Source organism: Hemitrygon akajei, chromosome 19, assembly GCF_048418815.1.
Source record: "Hemitrygon akajei chromosome 19, sHemAka1.3, whole genome shotgun sequence".
NCBI classification, from domain to species: Eukaryota; Metazoa; Chordata; class Chondrichthyes; order Myliobatiformes; family Dasyatidae; genus Hemitrygon; species Hemitrygon akajei.
The window spans coordinates 15049050-15069969 of NC_133142.1; the positions used below are offsets into that span (position 1 = coordinate 15049050).

General features: G+C 40.9%; 1 pseudogene; it reads left to right on the forward strand.

Annotated features, from left to right (window-relative positions):
- Positions 1-6896: 6896 nt before the first annotated feature.
- LOC140742101 (sin3 histone deacetylase corepressor complex component SDS3 pseudogene) lies at positions 6897-7498 on the forward strand (annotated as a pseudogene).
- The last annotated feature ends 13422 nt before the right edge of the window (positions 7499-20920 follow it).

A 20920-nucleotide genomic window follows, 5' to 3' on the forward strand; every position in this document is an offset into this window, starting at 1 on the left:
GGTGGGGGTGCCAACATATGGGAACGTGGACTTTTGGAGTGCTGCAATGGTTGTGGCCTCACTACAAGAAGATATGGAGACTAACCATGTATATTGCGTACAAAGATCAACTATCACAAGAACATACCTATAAGGTTTCCAATTAGGTGGTTTGCCTCGTGATGTCAGAAATAGGCCTATATAATCAACTTGCCAGACTTGTATTGGTACACTTGGTTCTGTTTGTCTTATAGGAGGTGGTCCTAGAAGACAAACTGCTCCTTCATTATAGACCAGACATTCTTTACAATTTGCAACAAATTGCTTACGTAAGGCCACCTGTAAAACATGGCTGGTTTTCCATGAGTGGGTTGTCTGTCAGCATGATTGCATCCGAATCCTTGGTGGGCTTCTTGAGTAAGTGCTTCCTTCCTGCGTGCAGGAGGTATTTGCTTCTTATCTTTTTTGGGGATGGCATACCCAAACCTTGCCTTCACCATCAGCTTCCTATTTGTACTGTGCTGGAAACGTGACGAGAGACCTTGACAGGGATGGTTAGGACCCAAGTGCTGGAGTATCCGAGACTAGAATCAAGACACGATCCGAAACTGACACTAGAACTGAGTACAAAGTAAGACACTAGGTGATAATCCAAGTCATCTATGGATCAGTTCAGGTGCTCCTTACATACTGAAGTTCTGGTGCCAAAACATGGCAGCCAATTAGCAGGATGGTCCTGTGTCCTTAAAGGGGCCACACTAGCTATCCATTATCCAGAGAGTTCAAGTGTTGGAATTCCGGAAGCTGGGGCGGTTTGGTGCGTATCGTAACAGGAAATCCTTTGGAATTGGATTTAGTAATATCTAGGAGAATTCTTAAAACATCATTCTAGTTATTTTTTTTTATTTGTTGCTTAGTTACTACCAAAACCCTGGCCTCTGTTACCGTAGTAAGGTCTATCCCGACAGCGTGTTTTACTTGTTCATTGGCCTGCCTATTACCATAGCTGCATAGAGACTTGCAGTATGTCCCAGGATACAAAACACCTGCACTAATGGTCGAGTCAATAATAATTCACAAATATTCTTCCAGTTGGACAAATGTGGAAGCAGTTTACGTCTGTGTGTTCTCCATCTGGTAGTTAACCAGATGGGAAAATCTCTCTTTACTGCATTCCTAACATAATTAAAGTCAAGACTGGTTCTGTTGTTTTTATTTGCTTCAGACTCTGCAAATTGAGCTGCACAATTCCCTAAAGGATGCACTTGCAACTCATGTGGTTCAAATTCAGTATCTGATAAAAAAAATTTCCTTTTATAATCAGGAGCAGAGATCATAATTGAGTGAGTCCATCTTTCTGGATTTTCATTACTGAGCTATCACACACATTTAAGAATAGTACTCTGAAGGATGTAGCACTATATTAGATAATAGAGAAGATGGTTCTGTATCTTCCATAACAGGCAAGGATTGTAAATCATAGCTCTCAGGAATGCTTTCCCACTTTAAAGTGTTGTCTTGTAAAAGTGTTTGCCACCCCTAAATCTAGTTATGGTAGCTCCCCATTCATTTTTTGATAACTTGCTATCATTTTTCAAAGCCACCAACTCTGTATAATAATTGGCTTTCCCCTGCAGTGATCATACTGCAATAGGCATATAGAATACTGTAGTTAGACATTGTTCTAATTCAGTAAATTTCTGTCCTGTTCAGGTAAAACTATTTGTGGTGTAGTGTATGGGGCTGTGCTTCTTCTCTCTCATTATAGCAGAAGGCTACAGTGTTTTTTGGAGATGCACTAATTTGCAGAACCAGAGGTTCTTGTCTGGAGGTCTATGTGGAGAATAATAGAGAGACACTGATGGCATCTTTCCAGGACCTTCAGATGCCTGCATTAGCAGCAGAAGGAAAACAAGCTTGTGCTGGCGTTGGATATTATGACCATGAAGTTCTAAACTCAAAGAAAGACTTTAAGCCCTATGGATATAAATAGCCATGAGTGCTGTCACTCAAGGGAGATTATACTGTAACTACCCAATCTTCAAAGACTAGTTCACTTTCTTCTTTATTCTTCACCATGAGCATTTAGCTGCCAATCCCCACTATTAAGGAAGTGGATCACCCTCTAAGGAGAAATACTTCCAACTAACAAAGTAGTTTAAAATATGGCTCATTTATTTTCAATGTTTAAATACAAACAACATTCTTAAAACATACTTAAAACTCACAGAGAATTTCTATATTAAACATTTCCAGATTACAAACCATTTCTTAAACACAAATCATTTCCATATAAATCTTTTCCAACACACAAAGGGTTTTCAAAACACAGGCGTAGTTCCAATAAACTAAAAAGGCATACCAATGATGCAGAAGAGCAAATCCTCCATTGCAGGAACTGAAGACAGAGGAACGGATTCTAGTTCACCCCGTGCTTCTTACAGGTTTCTTGATGTTCCCTACCCCATTCCCAATAAGCCCGAACTGCTCTCTACATTAATACAGTTTCTCCACCACTTAAGTGATTCGTATGTATGTGTTATTTCTTTAGATACCCTTTTAACACTTTTTAAGGTCTAAAGGTTTTTGAAGATAAACAGTACAGTGCAAAGGTCGTAGGCACAGCTAGGGTGTGACTTTTGCACAGTAATTTAATATTCCACTAAACACAAATTTCATGACATATGTGAGTGATGATAAACCTGATTTTGGTATCGGTCTCTATTGCGGACTGAGAGTAGGAAGAGGGCAGGGAAAGGGGAGGGAGCGGGAAGTACTAGAGTGACATTCTGTTACGAATCAAATATCCTTGCCTGGTGTCTCAGGGCTGGGTGTGCCTGCACCTGTGCCATTCCCACCCAAGAATTCCTTCTTTCCCACCTCTCCCACACCCTCATGGCACTCCACCCTCACTATTCCTAACATTCCTTTGCTCCCACCAGAATTACAAGCTCGGTCTCTGCTATGCATTCACAAATACAGTACTATGCAAAACTCTTAATAGCCCTTACTACATATATATGCCTAAGACTTTTGCACATACTCAGCATTAAATGTTGTAAAGCTAACTTCCTTGAATACATTCAATTTCATATATTAACAGATAAATTATTCAATATGCTAAATGTTGTTATCCATCTGGTCTGCAAGCTTCTTTGTACTAAGCAGCTTAGTCATCTTGTCTGTTTTGAAACAAACCAAATTATTTAAGCCATTGTCTTGTACTGCACTCTTGAATAGCAATAAACCAGATGCTGTGAGCTACATCTTACTTTCCATAGACAGATCACCTGCTATACAGGCAGTCCCTGAGTTATGAACGTCCAACTTACAGACAATTCGTACGTATGAACCGAGGAAGGAGAACGCTGTCTGCCATTTTAAGTCAGATCGCGATACCATCTGCCATTTTAAGTCGTTGTCATTGACACTGTGTTGAGTGTTTAACTTTGTATTTGGCTTAAATTTTTCTCAGTAAGATTCACCCTGACCTCGCCCCCCCCCCCCACCCGTTCCGGTTGGCTGGTGGTGCAGTGAGATCAGCGCCAGGCTCGAGAACGGAAGTTCCCGAGTTCGATCCAGTGACAGACTGCTCCCGTGCTGGGTTGATGTCGATCCAGTGACTCCCGTACCATCCGTGCCGGGTTGATGTTGAGCTCGCAACTCGACCTCGTAAAAGAAAAACACTGCCACCTCCAGTTTAAATTCCCACGCGGAATATTGTGGAGGATCAAATACCGAAACCCAGCACAGCCCCCACTTGTCCCATTTAGCCTGTCTCAGTGCATTGGTTCTTAGGACCCAGTGGAACTCGGGAGCAGGCACAGCTCGGGACCCGCCGCCCGCAGTGTTTCTGTTCCATTGATGGGAAGCAATCACGATTGAAAATAAAGTGGAAATAATAAAGCGTTTGGAAAGAGGTGAAATCCCATCGGTCATTGGAAAAGTATTAGGCTACAGTCGGTCAAGGATCGGAACTATTTTAAAGGATAAAGTGAGAATAGTGGAGCATGTGAAAATAATGGAGCCTGTCCCAATGAAAGCTACAATTATTACTAAGCAACACAGTGGTTTAATTATTGGAATACATACATTCTTAAGTGTTTTGTATGCATAGAAAGGTAAAATATATACTATATACTAAGACAAACGTTTGACTAACTGACGCTAAATAATACCGGATGTACTTGTTCTGACTTACGTACAAATCCGACTTAAAGACGGACTCAGGAACAGAACTCGTACGTAACCCGGGGACTGCCTGTATATACAGAATTTGTTTGCAAAGGTATTCTTTTAACTTCAAGCTGATTACTGCTTTCCATTTCCACTTTAAGAACTGAAGACTGACTCCCATTTAAGTCCACAAGTTAATCAAAAAAACATCAGTTGGGAGTTCACTTAAGTCTGTTCCTGATCTTACAAGTGACAGCTGCTGTTTTAGAAAGTGAGCTTTGCAAAACTCGAGAATGAGGCCCACCGCCCTAGGAGTTGAATATCCTTCACAACCTCACAAACTATTCCCCTACCTGCCCATCCAGACCTTTCTTGCCCTATCAAAAAAATAGACTCTATGGTTTTGAAATTGGCCTGCTAGCAATTTCTAAACCAAAAGAATGAAAAAGAAAGTTATTTTTGGCTCCAAGGAATTACCTAAGAAAAAAGAACTGCATCTCTCTGACTGGGTGTGAATGTGCCCGAGCATCTTTGTGAATGCAGGTGTCATGGTGTGCATGGATAGGCTGAATCCAGGTGCAGAGGAACGGCAGTCTCCCATGTTGAGAAAGAAACAAGAGTTTATTCAAAGGAATTCCAACTGAACATTGTTAGTTCGACCAAACGGCATCGTGAGATGAATCACTCTCGAAGCACACACAAGTGAAAATCCTCTTTGGTTAGCAAAAACAGGTACTAATGTAGGTCTTTCGTAACAGCGAGCTGTCATAAAGTGAACGTTCAAAAAACGGGGGCCACCTGTACTTTTAAGGATTGTGAATATACATGCCAAGGTCCCTTATTCCTCATACAATTTAAAGTTTTCCGATCTGTTTATCCCTATACTTTGTTGTAAATTCTCAAGTAAATTACAAAGAATTCCAATTAATTTGGCCATCAGTTAATCGTGGTTATTTGGGCAACTCATAAAGAACAAAAGCAAATCAAGAAAATAGCTAGGATTCCCTTCGTTTATTTAGGACACTATGCTGCTTAATTGAGGCAGGAGACTGTTGCTGAACAGTTTCTAACAAGCATCAGTCGCATGCATGTCTTGTGGCTGTTAGACACTACACCGTGCTTAGAGAAAACAATTTTTAAATAGTATCATTTGCGTGTTTGTGTTCAAAAAGCAGTGATTTTTGTCACTGTTAGTTGGTGAGTAACTAACAGAAAGACAATTCAGAACTGTTTTCCTCACTAGTTTCAAGCATTCAGGCTTGGAGATGCCAGCAACGTCTGGGTGTGAAAATGAAATGTATTCACAACTTCAACAATTTAAGAACTTTAGAGAATTTGAAGGTATCGACAATCATCTTGAAAGTTTTAATGAAAATGAATATTTGAAGTATGAGATCATTGAAAGCATTGTTTGAAGGCAGTCCACTATCTGTTCTAGATGTTGGCACTAATTTTGTTCATTTAAAGTCAATCAAGAGAACACATCAGTGTACACTGGGTGAATTCCTTCATTGATAACTATTAGGAACTAACACACAATTTTATAGTACTGTATTTCATTTAAAAACCTAATTTGCTACTCAGTTAAATGGTAATTTTTGTTCTTATGCCTTTTTAACTATTTCCATGACAATTGGAGCTGAATTGGAGCAGCCACTTAATTGGGCAAAGATATCTTGGTCATGAAGTGTCCCAGTTAATCTAGATTCACTATACTTCACAATTCCCTGGGCTTAATTTGCATTTGATATTTTTCTGTCTAACTGACCAGGACATCAATATCTTCTTGTACTCCTTTCTATCAACCACACTGACAATTTGTTTTATCATCTTCAAACTTCTTTATTTTTGGCCCTATTTTTAAGTTTATCATTAATATAGTAAGGGACTACTTTAAGTTTTAGTAACACGTCATTGCATGCGCTATTAGGCATGTATTCAGTATGCGTTATTAGGCACGTATTGATCTGTATGTGTTTGTCAAGTTCAGACTCTGCCAGTTCAGAACCCTGAAACTTAGCTTCCGTCTCCAGTGTTTCTATTGATAGCATTGTTGTGTAGCCCGGCCACATACACAATAAATTGGCAACAAGGTTAATGAGCCTACATCTTATCGGAACACCAGGTTTTAGTTGATAATGACACTCGGAGGAAGAGCGCAAGGAACGAGCCAAGGAGCGGGAGAAGGAGGCAGAGCGAGGCCACAAATCTGAAAGGAAGCGGAAGGAATGGAGGACTACTGTTGCTGGGATGTGAAAGACTCAGGAAATCCAGTTGGATTGGCACACCATCAAGGCACTAGTTGTGTCAACAAAGGAGGGCAGCTCAGGGGGAAGTTGTCAGCAGCTCTCCTCTCACCCATTGTCAACTATTACAACGATGAGGAGGAGTTAGACAGCGTTGACGATGAGGACGATCGCAGTATCCATGGCCACGGCTCAGATGAAGATACAGAAGATGCAAGTGAGACAGGTATTGCCAATAAGCAGGATGATGAAGACTACCTGGAAGTAAAAGAGCAGATGTACCAGGAGAAATTGACATCTCTCAAAAGACAGCTACAGCAGTTACAGGAAGGCACCTTGCAGGAGTATCAGAACAGGATGAAGAAACTAGATCAACAATACAAGAGAAGAATACAAAATGCAGAGCTTTTTCTGCAACAGAAAAAGAAGAAAGAGAAGAAAGCAGCAGTGAAGGAATTTGAAGATAAAAAGATTGAGTTAGAAGAAAAGAAAAAGATGATTGAGAATGAGAGGCTCACAGGAGATTCTAAGGAGGTAAAGCCAATAACGACTAGGAAACTAAGGAGGAGACCTAATGACCCTGTTCCAATTACAGACAAAAGACAAAAATCTGCATCTGCACAGTTAAATTACTTGTTAACAGATGAACAGATAGTGGAAGATCTGTAAACTCTCAATAAGCTTAAACCTCCAAAAAGATCAGCATCTCCGTCTTCTCCTGAGCATCTTCCCAGCACTCCTGCTGAATCACCAGCACAAAGATATGAAGCACCAATAGAAGATGGAAAGTTATATTACAATGAGAGATGGTCAGGCTATCTATTTGGAATCTAAGGAGAATACGAAGATTGGCTCTGTAATTAGCTCAGCTGGAACAAATGAGATATGGGTAAGGAAGACAACTGATAGCACAAAGATGTGTATATATCTAGGACAGCTGCACAGAGGAGTCTTCGTTATATGGAGGCGATCTGCTGCCTAGAACTCTTAGCAAGTTGGAGGCGCACATCTTCTTAACTCCCTTTGCTCAGAGGTCAACTTTTCATGACTTTTATATGGAAATCTGTATTAAAACAAACAAATTTATTGACAGACTGAAGAACACACCATTTGAAGACACTTTCCAATGCCATCTCAGTTTTGATGATTGTACATATTTTTAAGAATATCATTCACCTTTTCACAGATTTCCCTTTGCTTTTTCGTCTTTGCAAGATGGAGGTGACTACTGTTTATGGCTGGAACCTGCCAATCTGTGGATTGGTTAATTTATTCCAGACAATCTAGTGAAGATCTATTTGCTTCAGTGCCGGACAATCTAAAGAAGATTCCCTCCCCCCCGCCCCCCCCCCCCCAGAGACTTGAGTTATAAATGGGTCTTAGACCAAAAGTAAAAAAAAGGCTTGTTATAATTCGATATTATTACATTACTTCGTTATAATTTGATATTATTAAGTTGCTATTAAACAAATGGTAGGCGTTTGTATGTTAAAGGTAAACATATTTGTTTAGCATAATGCCCAGTAAAAAAAACAGTTGATACACTATTAAAATAAAAGGAGAGGTGTGTACCATATAGCCTACATTATAATAAGGGACTACTTTATGCTTTAGTAACACATCATTGCATGTGCTATTAGGCGTGTATTGATCTGTACGTGTGTGTCGAGTTCGGACTCTGCCAGTAAAGAACCATGAAACTTAGCTCCTGTCTCCAGCAGTTTTATTAATAGTGTTGTGTAACCAGGCCACATACACAACATAGAGTTTATGGAAAAGACCAGGGACTGAGGACAGAGAACTGAGCCCTTTGGAATCCCAAAAGTATTACCCGTCCACTCATGTCAACAAATGCTTCCTGATACTGAGCCAATTTCAGCAGTAAAATCCCTCGAATTTCATGGACTTTTACTTTATTGGCTGTCCTACAAGTGAGACTTTGTACTTAACACAGTTTACATGAATTCTCCAAGACTTTCAACAACATCTTCATCAATCCTCCTTATTAACTCTGCACATTATTAATCAAACAAGACCTTCCATTAACACATCTATGTTGTCTCTCCCAGATTAATCAACGTCTTTCTAAAAGAAATTTGTATTTTCCCCTAGAATTGATTCAATAACAGTCCCACTACAAAAGTTAAATTAACATGCCTTTATTTACAGTTTACTCCATATTACAATATTGGCAGTCTTCCAGTTCTCTGGCACACATCCTATAGTCAGGAAGGATTAAAAGCTGCAAAAAAACCCCGAGATTTTCCTGATCCTATTTAAACAAAAAATACTTCAAAATTTGTTTGCTATTGTGCCAATCTTGATTATAGCAAAATTTCCTGGCAACCTTAATTATCATGTGACAGGCATAGGCTAGTACGTCAGTTCAATGGAGTATGGAACTTATCCCATATTCTTTCTTGGATCTCTGTCAGTGAATAATGAAGTTTTAAGGAATCATAAGTTTGGGGAAAGCAAAAGCAATTGTGATATCTTGTCAGTTTATTTTCAATACTCCATCCTCACATCATAAAATACACTGAAAGTTACAGACAGATACCTTTCATAATAGGTATCTCCTTCTGAGGTAATAGTAATAGAAACTAAATTTTGACTTCCCTAAAATTATGGCTTAAATTTAAAGTTGACTTAAATGCAGGAGACAAGAGTTTTCTATACTTTTGCAAGAGAATTGAATTATAATAATACATACAAAATGCTGGTGGAACACAGCAGGCCAGGCAGCATCTATAGGGAGAAGCATTGTCAACGTTTCGGGCTGAGACCCTTCATCAGGACTAACTGAAAGGGAAGATACTAAGAGATTTGAAAGTAGTGGGGGGAGGGGGAAATGCGAAATGATAGGAGAAGACCGGAGGGGGTGGGATGAAGCTAAGAGCTGGAAAGGTGATTGGCGAAAGTGATACAGAGCTGGAGAAGGGAAAGGATCATGGGACGGGAGGCCTCGGGAGAAAGAAAAGAGGGGGAGCACCAGAGGGAGATGGAGAACAGGCAGGGTGATGGGCAGTGAGAGAGAGCAAAAAAACAAACAACTAAATATGTCAGGGATGGGGTAAGAAGGGGAGGAGGGGCATTAACAGAAGTTAGAGAGGTCAATGTTCAACATTCTGGTGCTCCCCCCTTCCCCCTTTCTTTCTCCCGAGGCCTCCCGTCCCATGATCCTTTCCCTTCTCCAGCTCTGTATCACTTTCAGCAATCACCTTTCCAGCTCTTAGCTTCATCCCACCCTCTCCAGTCTTCTCCTATCATTTCGCATTTCCCCCTACCCACAACTACTTTCAAATCTCTTAGTATCTCTCCTTTCAGTTAGTCCTGATGAAGGGTCTCGGCCCGAAACGTCGACAGTGTTTCTCCTTATAGATGCTGCCTGGCCTGCTGCGTTCCACCAGTATTTTGTCTGCTGTTGTTTGAATTTCCAGCATCTGCAGATTTCCTCATGTTTGCTGAATTATAATAATAATGAGTTTAGAAAGATGTTTAGATCCAAAAACTAAATAGATGTTTTAATTCAAAGATTCAAAGTACATTTATTATCAAAGTATGTATGATAGTACACAACCCCTGAGATTCGTTTTCCCATTGGCAGCCACAAAACAAAGGAACACAATGGAACCTATTCAAAGAGAACACTAAACACCCAACACGTAAAAAATTAACTAATTGCGCAAATGGCAAAAAAAGTAAGCAGAAAACACAGAATATAAAACATCAAACCACAGAGTCATTGAAACAGTCTAGCTCAGCTCAGTTCAGTTCAATTTAGTGCAGGTTGCAGAGAGCCAGTTTACCCGAATCAAAATCACATGAAATAGCTATAAGAAAAGGAGTAACTAGAAAGCAGAAACTCATAAAGCAGGAAATGCAGAGTCCAATCCACAAGCTGCATCAATTCAACCTTACAAAAGGCCCAAGACTTACAAAAGGCATCATCTTCCAGCAGCACCAAGAGGGAGGAGAGAGGGAGGGATATAGATAGGTAGATACGGGTACCTTCCTCTGGGAGCAGTGAGCGAGATTGCATTCAGGATCACATCAATTTTCCTTGTATCAACAAACCTAAATATTTCGGGTATGGATTACTTGCTTTCCCAAGGATATTTGAAGGACTAAGCATTCTGCCCTTTGGGATCTATGTTCAGCAACCAGTATTCTCAGATTCTTTGGTCAGGACTGGCATATCGACCGGCAATTTGCTGAGATTCCATCTCCATCCTCTCTTTATTTGCCCTTAAAACAGCTATATCTATTTTTATTCATATTGATAAACATTTAGTAGACACAGTTCTGTTCCAAAGTCTTAGGCATCCTATCTATATAGATGTGTCTAAGACTTTTGCACAGTACTCTATTTGTTTTTATTTATTTTTATTTATTTTATTGAGAAGCAGCACAGAATAGGCCTTCCAGCCCTTCAAGCTGCACTACCCAGCAATCCCCTGATTTAATCCTAGTCTAATCATAGGAACATTTACAATGATGAATTAACCCACCAACGGGTACGTCTTTGGACCATGGGAGGAAGCCAGAGCGCCCAAAGGAAACCTGTGTGGTCATGGAGAATGTACAAACTCCTTACAGACAGTGGCGGGAATTGAACCCACGTATCTGTACTGTAAAGTGTTGTGCTAACCATTACACTACTGTGCCACCCCACAGTCTCTGACTACCATACCATTAGGAACGAAACGAACAAAATGTTATCACGGTATCAATCAAGGTTATCAATCAATCTCAGTGCTTGTTCCTCGCTGAACTAGGAGGTACAGCAGCATCCCCTCTTCTTAAGGAGAATGGGGAAAGTGAGGCTCCCCCCCGAACCATCTTAAATATGTTTCATTGCCGCACCATTAAGACTGTCCTGTTAAGTTGCATCTCCATCTGGAACAGGAGCAGCAGAACATCGGACCAGAAATCCCAATAAAGGATTGTGAGAACGACTGAGAGGATCACAGGGATCTGCCTACCATCCATCGAGGACATTTATCAGGACCGCTGTGTACACAAGGCCCTTAGCATTATCAAGGATCCTCTTTGACTTTCTACCATCTGGCAGGAGACTCTGATGCAGAAAAACACGAACCTTACAATATTTAATTTATGCACTTTAGTTCATTTATTTATGTGTAATCGACCTATAGATTTCACCCTTACTTTCATAAGTTATTGTGTGTTACACGTACTACAGTGCTTTACACCCTTGGTTCGGAGAAACGTCTTGTTTGACGGTATACATTTATATAGTGAAATAACAATAAACTTGACTTGACTCCTTATTGAATGCGGACTCTATATGCACGGCAGCAAGCTTGCTGTTGAACCAAGCTCACAGTTATAAGTGAATTAGGAAAGAGACTGAAGTTGTATGGAAACAGAGGTAATTGCAGAGAGAGTGAGGAACATTGCAAAGTAAAATAAGGCAGCAGCAAGGTAAATATTGAAAAGAATGTTCTTGTTCTTGTTCATTTATTAGTTTGGAGAAATATGGAAGCAATTTAATTGGTCTTGCAGATTCTCCCACTCACGTCTAACTCTGTGTCATATGGCAGCAGTTTCACTGGTCAGATTATTGGAAGTTAAGCCACAGAACTGTCCAAAAATCATGCTTCACGTTTACTGAAATATGTTTTTAATTTTAGCAGTTACTGTAGCAGCAGGAGGGAGATGGAACTTTGCATCACCATGGCAATGTTTGCAATAACAGTAAACTTAGTAGAATAAAGAATATGTTACATAAAACAGCTTATGTAAAATAAATGGGAGCCTTTTTAAAGAATATTTGTCTTTTCTAAAATTGTGATATTTGACTTTGTAGATGGTGATTTATTTATACAGATTTTTTTGCTTCCTTTATTTTAAATGTCCATGAAAATTAGATAAGATTAAGCAGAGGACTAAATTATTTTTTGCTTGCTGTAAATCATTCAGAACCCTCTGGCCATTTGTAGCAGGGCTAAAGGCAGAGTTTAGTTCCATCTGTTCTGACAATGACCAGGAGGTCACTAATGTAAAATAATGCTTCTTATTACACCAATGTGTTTTTCTGTTTCTGCAAGAATCAATTTAACCACCCATCTCCCCCCAAAGGCTTGAACAACCTAGTGTAAATTACTATTGGCATCTTTATACTTTGAGCTAACGTCTACCATAACAGGGATATTATTTAGTAGTCATAGTTTCATAAAGCAGGAAAACAGGCCATTCAGCCCACCACATTCATACTGACCAATGGACAGCATTCTATAATAATCCTATCTTCTGGTTGCTTTGAAATGTTCTCCGATCTGTAATGTGGCATGGCCAACTCTCCCTAGTCTTTACCCACGAAGATCGAGAGGGGCACAAATCCGACTGGGCACGAGTGAAAGCCATGGCACAAGTAAATCCGTGGCATGCAAGACAGTTCCTAGAAATGTGGTTTTCTGTGAACAATTCAGCAAGTAGACATGTAGACCTTGATCCTATTTATGAGCCAATGTGGGCAGAATTCCAGACTATAATGCACAAAGTTTGCCACACAGCCAATCAGCGATGAGATTTCCTCCCTAGAAAGGCCAAGCATTCGCAGGACACACCTCAATCAACACTGCACTGATGATGTCACCTCGTATGGTGATGAAACGTTTGCAAGAAAATTGTCAAGGTTGGATGTTCCAAATTATTTCCAATTCTATCTTCTATTACCTGGCCCAACACTTCTCTGCCCAGGTGGCTCAAGTGCTTGTCTTAATGGTATTAGTTAGCACAATGTGAATGAATTGAGAAAGCCGATTAGCCACGGTCATGTAATGTTGGAGCAGACTTGGTGGACCAGTTAGTGCTTCTACATTTCTAACAGAGGACAAATGGTAGAAAATTGTCAAAGTCACATGAATCAAGAGAAAAGCTACTTTTAAATGTTTTTCATCACCTAAGCTTCTGAAGCTGAACATTTAGTGCTCATCACCAATTGCTTGTAAAACCAGTACAAGCTTGTCCAACTTCTCCCTACAGCCAATATACTCTAATCCATGCAACAGTCTGGATACAACTTCTCTGCATCCTCTCAAAAGCCAGAGGTGCCAACAAGAACTTCACCTGACACTGCAAAGCAACACACACAAAATGCTGGAGGAACTCAGCAGGTCAGGCAGCATCTACGGAAATGAATAAACAGTCGACATTTCAACTTGAGGCCTGAGTCTTATTGCTAGTCTCCTCTCCCATTGAAGCAAATTCTGCTCCAAATAATTTAAGAGAATAATTTATACATCAAAAGTGCTACATAAATGAATTGATGTTAAACTGGTACATTAATAACATGCTACTAACCTACCTTTGGTGGAGGGTGGAGATACGTTTCTATCAAAGGAGGTGTAAGGTGCTCCTTCTCCCCACTAGCCTGTAGGTCACTCTTGGGCAAGGTGTAGCACCTGCTTAGCCCCTCATTCAGGGTCACTTGAAGCCATAGGTTGTATGAGCAGCTGGTGCATATCACAAGTGCAGGTTATGCGACCACTGACGCCAGGCAGACAGTCTCTGAAGGGTATTGATAATGGTTGGGGTCCCCTGTCTTGTAAAGACACTGTTCAGAAGAATGCAATGGCAAACCACTTCTGTAGAAAAATTTGCCAAGAACAATCATTGTCATGGGACTGTGATCACCCATGTCATGTGACACAGCACATAATGATGATGATGACTAACCTACCAAGCTAAAATCATAATTTTTTGTCAGGACATATTTTTGTATTACATTTTTGCTTTATAGAAGTCATTCTAATGGATTAGGTCTCACTGGAATAAGCATGTAACATTCAACTTGGAGGTTCCAGACTTAACACCAGATTAAGGCAGCTGGGACAGTTCCAAATTTCCAATGTTACATTGAAGCATTACTATTAAGACTCCATGGACTTCAATGGGATTTGTTGGACTGTGGATTATGAAGAAATAGGGAAGGCAAATTGCTTTTATCTGATTATTTCTGAAACCAATGACTTATGTCAGAGATAGAAGGTATGAGATGCTACAGGCAAATTTCAAGGCATCGGGAGAAGACTAAGAAAGCAGGTCCTTCAAGGTACGTAGCTGTCAAATGTGTGTGAGAAATGTACAGAAAGAGGAAAATAGGAATAGCAAAGATAAAAGTGTGGCTGCCACAGTGCTTCTGTAGAGTTTACTGGGGTAATTGTATCACCTCTGGGGGAGATAGGACATATACAGGCTGAAGTGATTGCACCTGGGGCAATATACTCCCTGGAAGGTTCACCAGGATCTCAGGTGTTGAGTTTGAATTAAGTTGGCAAAGGTTGGGTGCAGGGAAGTGCCCATAAAATATAAAATAATATATATATATAAAAAATAAAGATCACCGGAACCGAAATCAAAAGGATTTTGGACAGAAGCAGTCTGAGATTGAGCACGTGAACACTTGGAGTAGGTCATAAACATGAGGAAGTCTGCAGACTCTGGAAATCCAAAGCAACACACGCAAAATGAGGAACTCAGCAGCTCAGGCAGAATCTATGGAAATTAACTAAAAGTCAACGTTTCGGGCCGAGACTTTTCTTCAGGGCTGGCAAGGAAAGGGGGAAGACACCAGAATAAAAAAAACTGGGGGGAGGGTAAGGAGGAGAGCAAGAAGGTGAAAGATGAAGCCAAGTGGACGGGAAAGATAAAGGGCTGGAGAGGAAGGATTCTGATAGGAGAGAAGAGTGATCTATGGGAGAAATGGAAGGAGGGGAAAACCCAGGGGGGCATGGTTGGCAGGTGAGAATAACTAAGAGGCCAAAGTGGGGAATAGAAGAGAGTGGAGTGGGAGGGAAATATTTTTACCCAAAGGAGAAATCAATATTCATGCCATTAGTTTGGAGGCTATCATTGACATAGATGTTTATTGTAAATAGAGTAAGTATTTTCAGCAAGGTGGAAAATTGACCCAGGATTGTAGTCTTGATGCAGTAGCGAAGATTAATAAAAGAATGAATGGGTTTTAGATATTCCTAGGAAACACAGATAGACAAATGAAGAAAGGAAGAAGAATGAAATGAAGGGAATATTGCAGTGCTGAGGAGAGAGAACGACCTGGTGTGATCAAAGAGAGAATATAATATAAAATGCATAAAACACTGGATATACACAGCAGGCCAGGCCACATGCTGGAGGAGAAACAGGGTGGGTGCGTCAGATTGAAAACCCTTCATCAGAACTGGGAAGAAGGTAAATTAAAGCTCTTAAACTGCGGGAGATGTGTCTGACAGAGTAAACTCAGGGTGGCCATGAGGATGAGCCGTAAACAGACTCATCTGGTCCGTGAATGACTGGCAGTAGTTAAAGAGTGATATCATTTGTTCATATGTGCTGTGTCGTATGTCATGAGTGATCATGATCTTTCCACAACCATGATTGTTCTTGGCACATTTTTTTACAGAAGCGGTTTGCAATTGCCTTTTTCTGAGTGTCTTTACAAGCCGGGTGACCCCAGCCATTATCAATACTCTTCAGAGATTGTCTGCCTGGTGTCAGTGGTCACATAACCAGGACTTGTGATATGCACCAGCTGCTTGTACGACCATCCACCACCTGCTCCCATGGCTTCGCGTGATCCTAATCTTGGAGGGTGGGTGGGGGGTTGTCTAAGCAGGTGCTACACCTTGCCCAAGTGTGATCTACAGGTTAGCAGAGGGAAGGGACACCTTACACCTTCTTTGGTAGAGATATATCTCCAAAGGGTGATACATAAACAAAAAATGTACTGCATGCTGCAAACTTCTGGACTTCTGAATTTTAAGACTTCAGGTTAATTTTATTCATGTCTTTATTAGCCATCCATCTGTGATCACGGCTCAGCCTTTTTTTGTTGCCATGTATAATTTCCCTTTTCATTCTTTTCCTCAAAGCCTGTGATAACAGGCACAATCTCATCCTCACCGCAGAAATCCACACCAGGCTTACTTCCCTCACAGGAAAATAGCCACTCACAGGAGACCTTGCCCACGCCCAGGATTACGGCTGCACAGGTGGAAGGTCAACTGAGGAAGATCTGTACCAGCAAGGCGGCTGGACCGGATGGAGTTTCCCCACGATTACTGAGGGCCTGTGTGACTGAGCTGGGAGAACCACTACAGCGCATCTTCAACATGAGCCTGGAGCAGAGAAGAGTACCCAGACAGTGGAAAACATCCTGTATTGTCCCGGTACCAAAGAAACCACAACCAAAGGAGTTGAATGACTTCAGACCTGTTGCCTTGACGTCGCACGTGATGAAGACCATGGAGCGGCTGATAATACAGAATCTGAGGCCACAAACCAGGCACGCCCAGGATCCTCTTCAGTTTGCGTATAAGGAGAAGGTGGGAGTGGAGGATGCTATCACGTATTTGCTGCACAAATCACTCTCTCACCTAGATGGGGTCAGTTGTGCTGTGAGGATTACATTCCTTGACTTCTCTAGTGCCTTTAACACCATCCAGCCCAAGATCTTAAGGCACAAACTAACGGAGATGGGAGTAGACTCTCACATGGTGGATTGGATAGTGGACTACTTGACAGATAGACCTCAGTATGTGCGGTTGGGAGACTGTAGGTCTGACACGGTGGTCAGCAGCACAGGAGCGCTGCAGGGAACCGTACTCTCTCCGGTCCTGTTCACCCTGTACACATCAGACTTCCAATATAACTCAGAGTCCTGCCATGTGCAGAAGTTCGCTGATGACACGGCCATAGTGGGGTGTGTCAGGAATGGACAGGAGGAGGAGTATAGGAAACTGATACAGGACTTTGTGATATGGTGCAACTCAAACTACCTGCGTCTCAATATCACCTAGACCAAGGAGATGGTGGTGGACTTTAGGAGATCTAGGCCTCATATGGAGCCAGTGATCATTAATGGAGAATGTGTGGAGCAGGTTAAGACCTACAAGTATCTGGGAGTACAGTTAGACGAGAAGCTAGACTGGATTGCCAACACAGATGCCTTGTGCAGGAAGGCACAGAGTCGACTGTACTTCCTTAGAAGGTTGGCGTCATTCAATGTCTGTAGTGAGATGCTGAAGATGTTCTATAGGTCAGTTGTGGAGAGCGCCCTCTTCTTTGTGGTGGCGTGTTGGGGAGGAAGCATTAAGAAGAGGGACGCCTCACGTCTTAATAAGCCGGTAAGGAAGGCGGGCTCTGTCGTGGGCAAAGTACTGGAGAGTTTAACATCGGTAGCTGAGCGAAGGGCGCTGAGTAGGCTACGGTCAATTATGGAAAACTCTGAACATCCTCTACATAGCACCATCCAGAGACAGAGAAGCAGTTTCAGCGACAGGTTACTATCGATGCAATGCTCCTCAGACAGGATGAAGAGGTCAATACTCCCCAATGCCATTAGGCTTTACAATTCAACCGCCAGGACTTAAGAACTTTTTAAAAGCTATTATTAATGCTTTTTGAGATAGTGATTTAGATGCATATCATAGTTTTTACTGAGTTAAGTATTGTATGTAATTAGTTTTGCTACAACAAGTGTATGGGACATTGGAAAAAAAGTTGAATTTCCCCATGGGGATGAATAAAGTATCTATCTATCTATCTTATCTACATATACCCTTAGTGGCCATTTTATTAGGTACACCTGCTTGCAACTCAATGCATCAAAGTATGCAGACATGGCCAAGACATTCAGCTGTTCAGCCCAAACACCAAAATGGGGAAGAAATGTCATCTAAGTGACTTTGTGGGATGATTGTTGGCGCCAGATGGGGTGGTTTGAGTATCTCAGAAACTGCTGATCGCCTGGTGTTTTCATGCACAACAGTTTCTAGAGTTTTTTCTGAATAGTGGAAAGAACGAAAACTGTCCACTGAGTGACAGTTCTGTGTGTGAAAGTTTGTTAATGAGAGAGGTCAGAGGAGAATGGCCAGACTGGCTCAAGCTGACAGGAAGGTGACAGTAACTCAAATAATCATGCGTTACAACAGTGGTGTGTGGGACAGCATCTCTGAACGCACAACATCTCAGTGAGCTACAGCAAGAGAAGACCATGAACATTCACTCAGTGGCCACTTTATTACGTACCCCCTGTGGCAAAAACTCAAGGGACAAAGGGGGAAAAGTTTCGAAAGAGAATTCAGAATAAGTTCTTGGAGGAAGTAGACCTTGTCCCGTGGTTGGAAACCATTCTACGAAATGAGCCTGGCCAAGTAGAGCAAGTATCTGTGGAAAAAACTTTCAGGAAACAGTTGCCATGATATCATAAGATTTTAAATAGTAATGGAAAAAGCTAAAGACCATCCTATGGTGAAAAAGTAATTAATTGGAAAAAAGCTAGTTTCATTGTGATGAAAACAGATCTGACTTGGGTAAGTTGGAAATAAAGTTTAGCAGTCAAAACTAATTGAGTACTAGAAAGTCTTTAAGATGGAGGTGCTTCAGAAACAATCTAGGTACCCTCCACGAGAGAGGAGGGAATCTATAAAAAGGAATCCAAAACTTTTTAAATATTGTAAGAGGAGTGAAGCTGATAGAGACCAAACAAAGAAATTTATGTTTGGACATGAAAGGCTTGAATGATGTACCAAAATATTACTTTCTGAAGAAAGATGATGTTGCTGGAATCTCAGCAAAGAAAGATGTAATTGAGATTCTGGATGGACTCAAAAATTCATTATAGAAGAGGAACTAGAAAGGCTAGCTAAATTTAAATTGGATAAATCATTTGATCTGAATAGCCTGCAGTCTGAGCAGTTGAGAAAAACAAGTAAGGACTTTACAGAGACCTTGGCTATAATCTTCTATTGATTCAAATTTGTGGCTTGAGAATTGCCAACCTTTAAATATTACAGCATTATAAAAGAGCGTTGGTGTAAACATAATAACCACAGGCTTGTCTGTCTAACTTCAGAGGTAGGTATTGCATGGCACAGTTCAACAATTTCAATCATAATCATTAATATTTTAAAATCTATCAAAATGGTCCTAAAATCAGACAGCCTTCTGGCAGAAATGACATTCACATTACCTCTTACCTAACTGGACACAATCTTGTTCTGTGATGTACTTCTATATTTTCCAACAAAAGGAAATAACCTCACTACATCACTGTTCAGCAATATTATTTTAGAAACAACTAAATCTTAAATTAAGATAAAAACATACAGACAGGGTACTTACCAACTCAGCCTCACTTGCTAACTTAACAACAAATGCCTCAAAGATTTTTCTGTTTCCTAAGCCCATGGATGTTGTACAGATATCTTGGCTGCATTTTCCTCCATATAAAGAAAATTTATTATCAAAGAATGTCTATGTCACTATACACAACCCTGTGATTTATTTATTTACAGGGATACTCAATAAGTTTGATAACCATAATAGAATTAATGAAAAACAGCACCCAACAGGGAGGACAGGTAGTGTGTAAAGGACAACAAACTGTGCAAACATTGAAGGAAAAAGAGTAATAATAAATATCAAGAACATGAGATGAAGATCCTTGAAGGTGAGCCCATAGTTTATGGGAACAGTTCAGTGATGGGGGCAAATGAAGCTGAGTGAAGTTATCTCCTCTGATTCAAGTGCCTGATTGCTCCTGTCCCTTCTTCCTGATGGCAACAGTGAGAAGAGAGTATGAGCTATTCATTGCTCATACAACCACAGAAGCAGTGATGTTGTTTAGGACTATCTTGATATTTCCTGGATGACAGGCTTATCATCACTAATTAGCTGCAGTAGGAAGCACTGAATGTATTAATTGCAACCCCAATGGGTGGTTAAATGAAGTAATGTTACGGAGAAGAAATATTCCCTGTTTGTTGTCAGTCACATTGTTCATATTAGCAAGATATCTAGAGACATTGTTGATGATGAGCAAGACTCTGAGCTTTATGTCATTTCTTGCAGGATATGACTCAATGACGGGAGGAGAAACAGTACATTATACCTTACGAGAGCAGTTCTGTCATCTAGAATATTTTTGTTAGGTGGTGGTTGAGTCTGATATATTAGGGAAAATTAAGAGACTCTTATGTAGGCAGATGGAGGATGAAAACTGGAGAGTTACAGGCTGTGTAGGAGGAAAGGGTTGGGTTGGTCATGGAGTAGGTTAAAAGGCTGGCACAACATTGTGGGCCAAAGTGGCTGCACTGAGCTGTGCTATCACACCACAGGAAGGTTCTCTGTTGAGTAGCCCTGTGGAGCGCTTGGGTTCCCCGAGTGCTAGATTGATCTAGGGTTAATTATAAACTCACCCTTGCCATTGCCTCCAAGAAAGAGGTTAAGATGACCTTCGGCTGCCATGAGGCCTGGAGGACTTTCCCAAAATTCTGAGATGAAGATGTGTGAATGCATCCTGCTCAGATAATCTACATTAAACACAAAGAGTCATAGACAAATACAGCACTGAAACAGACCCTCTGGCTCAACTCATCCTGCTAAACATAATTGATTGATTTATTTGTCTATTGAGATACGGCATGGAATAGGCTCTTACTACCCTTCAAGCTGCGCCACCCAGCAATCCCCCACTTTAATCCTAGCGT